The sequence below is a fragment of the Salvelinus fontinalis genome, unplaced genomic scaffold, assembly GCF_029448725.1.
Source record: "Salvelinus fontinalis isolate EN_2023a unplaced genomic scaffold, ASM2944872v1 scaffold_0046, whole genome shotgun sequence".
In the NCBI taxonomy this organism is placed as follows: Eukaryota; Metazoa; Chordata; class Actinopteri; order Salmoniformes; family Salmonidae; genus Salvelinus; species Salvelinus fontinalis.
Genome location: NW_026600255.1, coordinates 119,016 through 128,170, shown reverse-complemented (window position 1 = coordinate 128,170; position 9,155 = coordinate 119,016).

The following is a 9,155-nucleotide window of genomic DNA, read 5'->3' as shown; positions in this document are numbered from 1 at the left end:
ATATACTATAGAGAAAGTCTGTTGTCCCTCTACATATACTATAGAGACAGTCTGTTGTCCCTCTACATATACTATAGAGACAGTCTATTGTCCCTCTACATACACTATAGAGACAGTCTGCTGTCCATCTACATATACTATAGAGACAGTCTGTTGTCCCTCTACATATATTATAGAGACAGTCTGCTGTCCCTCTACCTATACTATAAAGACAGTCTGCTGTCCATCTACATATACTATAGAGACAGTCTGATGTCCCTCTACATATACTATAGAGACAGTCTGTTGTCCCTCTACATATACTATAGAGACAGTCTGTTGTCCCTCTACATATACTATAGATACATATACTATATACTATACATATACTATATACTATACATATACTATAGAGACAGTCTGCTGTCCCTCCACATATACTATAAAGACAGTCTGTTGTCCCTCTATATATACTATAGAGACAGTCTGCTGTGCCTGTACATATACTATAGAGACAGTCTGCTGTCCCTCTACATATACTATAGAGACAGTCTGCTGTCCCTCTACATATACTATAGAGACAGTCTGTTGTCCCTCTACATACACTATAGAGACAGTCTGTTGTCCCTCTACATATACTATAGAGACAGTCTGTTGTCCCTCTATGTATACTGTGGAGACAGTCTGTTGTCCCTCTATGTATACTGTGGAGACAGTCTGTTGTCCCTCTACACATACTATAAAGACAGTCTGTTGTCCCTCTACATATACTATAGAGACAGTCTGCTGTCCCTCTACATACACTATAGAGACAGTCTGTTGTCCCTCTATATATACTATAGAGACAGTCTGCTGTCCCTCTACATATACTATAGAGACAGTCTGTTGTCCATCTGCATATACCATAGAGACAGTCTGTTGTCCCTCTACATATACTATAGAGACAGTCTGTTGTCCCTCTACATATAATATAGAGACAGTCTGCTGTCCCTCTACATATACTATAGAGACAGTCTGCTCTCCCTCTACATACACTATAGAGACAGTCTGTTGTCCCTCTACATATACTATAGAGACAGTCTGCTGTCCCTCTACATATACTATTGAGACAGTCTGTTGTCCATCTACATATACTATAGAGACAGTCTGTTGTCCCTCTACATATATTATAGAGACAGTCTGCTGTCCCTCTACCTATACTATAAAGACAGTCTGCTGTCCATCTACATATACTATAGAGACAGTCTGCTGTCCCTCTACATATACTATAGAGACAGTCTGTTGTCCCTCTACATACACTATAGAGACAGTCTGTTGTCCCTATACATATACTATAGAGACAGTCTGCTGTCCCTCTACATACACTATAGAGACAGTCTGTTGTCCCTCTACATACACTATAGAGACAGTCTGTTGTCCCTCTACATATACTATAGAGACAGTCTGTTGTCCCTCTACATACACTATAGAGACAGTCTGCTGTCCCTCTACATACACTATAGAGACAGTCTGTTGTCCCTCTACATATACTATAGAGACAGTCTGGTGTCCCTCTACATACACTATAGAGACAGTCTGTTGTCCCTCTACATATACTATAGAGACAGTCTGCTGTCCCTCTACATATACTATAGAGACAGTCTGTTGTCCATCTACATATACTATAGAGACAGTCTGTTGTCCCTCTACATATATTATAGAGACAGTCTGCTGTCCCTCTACCTATACTATAAAGACAGTCTGCTGTCCATCTACATATACTATAGAGACAGTCTGCTGTCCCTCTACATATACTATAGAGACAGTCTGTTGTCCCTCTACATATACTATAGAGACAGTCTGTTGTCCCTCTATATATACTATAGAGACAGTCTGCTGTCCCTCTATATATACTATAGAGACATTCTGTTGTCCCTCTATATATACTAAAGAGACAGTCTGCTGTCCCTCTACATATACTATAGAGACAGTCTGTTGTCCCTCTACATATACTATAGAGACAGTCTGTTGTCCCTCTACATATACTATAGAGACAGTCTGTTGTCCCTCTACATATACTATAGAGACAATCTGTTGTCCCTATACATATACTATGGAGACAGTCTGTTGTCCCTCTACGTATACTATGGAGACAGTCTGTTGTCCCTCTACATATACTATAGAGACAGTCTGCTGTCCCTCTACATATACTATAGAGACAGTCTGTTGTCCATCTACATATACTATAGAGACAGTCTGTTGTCCCTCTACATATATTATAGAGACAGTCTGCTGTCCCTCTACCTATACTATAAAGACAGTCTGCTGTCCATCTACATATACTATAGAGACAGTCTGCTGTCCCTCTACATATACTATAGAGACAGTCTGTTGTCCCTCTACATACACTATAGAGACAGTCTGCTGTCCCTCTACATACACTATAGAGACAGTCTGTTGTCCCTCTACATATACTATAGAGACAGTCTGTTGTCCCTCTACATACACTATAGAGACAGTCTGTTGTCCCTCTACATATACTATAGAGACAGTCTGCTGTCCCTCTACATATACTATAGAGACAGTCTGTTGTCCATCTACATATACTATAGAGACAGTCTGTTGTCCCTCTACATATATTATAGAGACAGTCTGCTGTCCCTCTACCTATACTATAAAGACAGTCTGCTGTCCATCTACATATACTATAGAGACAGTCTGCTGTCCCTCTACATATACTATAGAGACAGTCTGTTGTCCCTCTACATACACTATAGAGACAGTCTGTTGTCCCTCTACATATACTATAGAGACAGTCTGTTGTCCCTCTATATATACTATAGAGACAGTCTGCTGTCCCTCTATATATACTATAGAGACAGTCTGTTGTCCCTCTATATATACTAAAGAGACAGTCTGCTGTCCCTCTACATATACTATAGAGACAGTCTGCTGTCCCTCTACATATACTATAGAGACAGTCTGCTGTCCCTCTACATATACTATAGAGACAGTCTGTTGTCCCTCTACATATACTATAGAGACAGTCTGTTGTCCCTCTACATATACTATAGAGACAGTCTGTTGTCCCTCTACATATACTATAGAGACAGTCTGTTGTCCCTATACATATACTATGGAGACAGTCTGTTGTCCCTCTACGTATACTATGGAGACAGTCTGTTGTCCCTCTACATATACTATAGAGACAGTCTGTTGTCCCTCTACGTATACTATGGAGACAGTCTGTTGTCCCTCTATGTATACTGTGGAGACAGTCTGTTGTCCCTCTACACATACTATAGAGACAGTCTGTTGTCCCTCTACATATACTATAGAGACAGTCTGCTGTCCCTCTAAATACACTATAGAGACAGTCTGTTGTCCCTCTATATATACTATAGAGACAGTCTGCTGTCCCTCTACATACACTATAGAGACAGTCTGTTGTCCCTCTATATATACTATAGAGACAGTCTGCTGTCCCTCTACATATACTATAGAGACAGTCTGTTGTCCATCTGCATATACCATAGAGACAGTCTGTTGTCCCTCTACATATACTATAGAGACAGTCTGTTGTCCCTCTACATATACTATAGAGACAGTCTGCTGTCCCTCTATATATACTATAGAGACAGTCTGTTGTCCCTCTATATATACTATAGAGACAGTCTGCTGTCCCTCTACATATACTATAGAGACAGTCTGCTGTCCCTCTACATATACTATAGAGACAGTCTGCTGTCCCTCTACATATACTATAGAGACAGTCTGTTGTCCCTCTTCATATACTATAGAGAAAGTCTGTTGTCCCTCTACATATACTATAGAGACAGTCTGTTGTCCCTCTACATATACTATAGAGACAGTCTGTTGTCCCTCTACATACACTATAGAGACAGTCTGTTGTCCCTATACATATACTATAGAGACAGTCTGCTGTCCATCTACATACACTATAGAGACAGTCTGTAGTCCCTCTACATACACTATAGAGACAGTCTGTTGTACCTCTACATACACTATAGAGACAGTCTGTTGTCCATCTGCATATACCATAGAGACAGTCTGTTGTCCCTCTACATATACTATAGAGACAGTCTGTTGTCCCTCTACATATACTATAGAGACAGTCTGCTGTCCCTCTATATATACTATAGAGACAGTCTGTTGTCCCTCTATATATACTATAGAGACAGTCTGCTGTCCCTCTACATATACTATAGAGACAGTCTGCTGTCCCTCTACATATACTATAGAGACAGTCTGCTGTCCCTCTAAATATACTATAGAGACAGTCTGTTGTCCCTCTTCATATACTATAGAGAAAGTCTGTTGTCCCTCTACATATACTATAGAGACAGTCTGTTGTCCCTCTACATATACTATAGAGACAGTCTATTGTCCCTCTACATACACTATAGAGACAGTCTGCTGTCCATCTACATATACTATAGAGACAGTCTGTTGTCCCTCTACATATAATATAGAGACAGTCTGCTGTCCCTCTACCTATACTATAAAGACAGTCTGCTGTCCATCTACATATACTATAGAGACAGTCTGATGTCCCTCTACATATACTATAGAGACAGTCTGTTGTCCCTCTACATATACTATAGAGACAGTCTGTTGTCCCTCTACATATACTATAGATACATATACTATATACTATACATATACTATATACTATACATATACTATATACTATACATATACTATATACTATACATATACTATATACTATACATATACTATATACTATACATATACTATAGAGACAGTCTGCTGTCCCTCCACATATACTATAAAGACAGTCTGTTGTCCCTCTATATATACTATAGAGACAGTCTGCTGTGCCTGTACATATACTATAGAGACAGTCTGCTGTCCCTCTACATATACTATAGAGACAGTCTGCTGTCCCTCTACATATACTATAGAGACAGTCTGTTGTCCCTCTACATACACTATAGAGACAGTCTGTTGTCCCTCTACATATACTATAGAGACAGTCTGTTGTCCCTCTATGTATACTGTGGAGACAGTCTGTTGTCCCTCTATGTATACTGTGGAGACAGTCTGTTGTCCCTCTACACATACTATAGAGACAGTCTGTTGTCCCTCTACATATACTATAGAGACAGTCTGCTGTCCCTCTACATACACTATAGAGACAGTCTGTTGTCCCTCTACATATACTATAGAGACAGTCTGTTGTCCATCTGCATATACCATAGAGACAGTCTGTTGTCCCTCTACATATACTATAGAGACAGTCTGTTGTCCCTCTACATATAATATAGAGACAGTCTGCTGTCCCTCTACATATACTATAGAGACAGTCTGCTCTCCCTCTACATACACTATAGAGACAGTCTGCTGTCCCTCTACATATACTATAGAGACAGTCTGTTGTCCCTCTTCATATACTATAGAGAAAGTCTGTTGTCCCTCTACATATACTATAGAGACAGTCTGTTGTCCCTCTACATATACTATAGAGACAGTCTATTGTCCCTCTACATACACTATAGAGACAGTCTGCTGTCCATCTACATATACTATAGAGACAGTCTGTTGTCCCTCTACATATAATATAGAGACAGTCTGCTGTCCCTCTACCTATACTATAAAGACAGTCTGCTGTCCATCTACATATACTATAGAGACAGTCTGATGTCCCTCTACATATACTATAGAGACAGTCTGTTGTCCCTCTACATATACTATAGAGACAGTCTGTTGTCCCTCTACATATACTATAGATACATATACTATATACTATACATATACTATATACTATACATATACTATATACTATACATATACTATATACTATACATATACTATATACTATACATATACTATATACTATACATATACTATAGAGACAGTCTGCTGTCCCTCCACATATACTATAAAGACAGTCTGTTGTCCCTCTATATATACTATAGAGACAGTCTGCTGTGCCTGTACATATACTATAGAGACAGTCTGCTGTCCCTCTACATATACTATAGAGACAGTCTGCTGTCCCTCTACATATACTATAGAGACAGTCTGTTGTCCCTCTACATACACTATAGAGACAGTCTGTTGTCCCTCTACATATACTATAGAGACAGTCTGTTGTCCCTCTATGTATACTGTGGAGACAGTCTGTTGTCCCTCTATGTATACTGTGGAGACAGTCTGTTGTCCCTCTACACATACTATAGAGACAGTCTGTTGTCCCTCTACATATACTATAGAGACAGTCTGCTGTCCCTCTACATACACTATAGAGACAGTCTGTTGTCCCTCTATATATACTATAGAGACAGTCTGCTGTCCCTCTACATATACTATAGAGACAGTCTGTTGTCCATCTGCATATACCATAGAGACAGTCTGTTGTCCCTCTACATATACTATAGAGACAGTCTGTTGTCCCTCTACATATAATATAGAGACAGTCTGCTGTCCCTCTACATATACTATAGAGACAGTCTGCTCTCCCTCTACATACACTATAGAGACAGTCTGTTGTCCCTCTACATATACTATAGAGACAGTCTGCTGTCCCTCTACATATACTATTGAGACAGTCTGTTGTCCATCTACATATACTATAGAGACAGTCTGTTGTCCCTCTACATATATTATAGAGACAGTCTGCTGTCCCTCTACCTATACTATAAAGACAGTCTGCTGTCCATCTACATATACTATAGAGACAGTCTGCTGTCCCTCTACATATACTATAGAGACAGTCTGTTGTCCCTCTACATACACTATAGAGACAGTCTGTTGTCCCTATACATATACTATAGAGACAGTCTGCTGTCCCTCTACATACACTATAGAGACAGTCTGTTGTCCCTCTACATACACTATAGAGACAGTCTGTTGTCCCTCTACATATACTATAGAGACAGTCTGTTGTCCCTCTACATACACTATAGAGACAGTCTGCTGTCCCTCTACATACACTATAGAGACAGTCTGTTGTCCCTCTACATATACTATAGAGACAGTCTGTTGTCCCTCTACATACACTATAGAGACAGTCTGTTGTCCCTCTACATATACTATAGAGACAGTCTGCTGTCCCTCTACATATACTATAGAGACAGTCTGTTGTCCATCTACATATACTATAGAGACAGTCTGTTGTCCCTCTACATATATTATAGAGACAGTCTGCTGTCCCTCTACCTATACTATAGAGACAGTCTGCTGTCCCTCTACATATACTATAGAGACAGTCTGTTGTCCCTCTACATATACTATAGAGACAGTCTGTTGTCCCTCTATATATACTATAGAGACAGTCTGCTGTCCCTCTATATATACTATAGAGACAGTCTGTTGTCCCTCTATATATACTAAAGAGACAGTCTGCTGTCCCTCTACATATACTATAGAGACAGTCTGTTGTCCCTCTACATATACTATAGAGACAGTCTGTTGTCCCTCTACATATACTATAGAGACAGTCTGTTGTCCCTCTACATATACTATAGAGACAGTCTGTTGTCCCTATACATATACTATGGAGACAGTCTGTTGTCCCTCTACGTATACTATGGAGACAGTCTGTTGTCCCTCTACATATACTATAGAGACAGTCTGCTGTCCCTCTACATATACTATAGAGACAGTCTGTTGTCCATCTACATATACTATAGAGACAGTCTGTTGTCCCTCTACATATATTATAGAGGCAGTCTGCTGTCCCTCTACCTATACTATAGAGACAGTCTGCTGTCCCTCTACATATACTATAGAGACAGTCTGTTGTCCCTCTACATACACTATAGAGACAGTCTGCTGTCCCTCTACATACACTATAGAGACAATCTGTTGTCCCTCTACATATACTATAGAGACAGTCTGTTGTCCCTCTACATACACTATAGAGACAGTCTGTTGTCCCTCTACATATACTATAGAGACAGTCTGCTGTCCCTCTACATATACTATAGAGACAGTCTGTTGTCCATCTACATATACTATAGAGACAGTCTGTTGTCCCTCTACATATATTATAGAGACAGTCTGCTGTCCCTCTACCTATACTATAAAGACAGTCTGCTGTCCATCTACATATACTATAGAGACAGTCTGCTGTCCCTCTACATATACTATAGAGACAGTCTGTTGTCCCTCTACATACACTATAGAGACAGTCTGTTGTCCCTCTACATATACTATAGAGACAGTCTGTTGTCCCTCTATATATACTATAGAGACAGTCTGCTGTCCCTCTATATATACTATAGAGACAGTCTGTTGTCCCTCTATATATACTAAAGAGACAGTCTGCTGTCCCTCTACATATACTATAGAGACAGTCTGCTGTCCCTCTACATATACTATAGAGACAGTCTGCTGTCCCTCTACATATACTATAGAGACAGTCTGTTGTCCCTCTACATATACTATAGAGACAGTCTGTTGTCCCTCTACATATACTATAGAGACAGTCTGTTGTCCCTCTACATATACTATAGAGACAGTCTGTTGTCCCTATACATATACTATGGAGACAGTCTGTTGTCCCTCTACGTATACTATGGAGACAGTCTGTTGTCCCTCTATGTATACTGTGGAGACAGTCTGTTGTCCCTCTACACATACTATAGAGACAGTCTGTTGTCCCTCTACATATACTATAGAGACAGTCTGCTGTCCCTCTAAATACACTATAGAGACAGTCTGTTGTCCCTCTATATATACTATAGAGACAGTCTGCTGTCCCTCTACATATACTATAGAGACAGTCTGTTGTCCCTCTACATATACTATAGAGACAGTCTGTTGTCCCTCTACATATACTATAGAGACAGTCTGTTGTCCCTCTACATATACTATAGAGACAGTCTGTTGTCCCTATACATATACTATGGAGACAGTCTGTTGTCCCTCTACGTATACTATGGAGACAGTCTGTTGTCCCTCTATGTATACTGTGGAGACAGTCTGTTGTCCCTCTACACATAATATAGAGACAGTCTGTTGTCCCTCTACATATACTATAGAGACAGTCTGCTGTCCCTCTACATACACTATAGAGACAGTCTGTTGTCCCTCTATATATACTATAGAGACAGTCTGCTGTCCCTCTACATATACTATAGAGACAGTCTGTTGTCCATCTGCATATACCATAGAGACAGTCTGTTGTCCCTCTACATATACTATAGAGA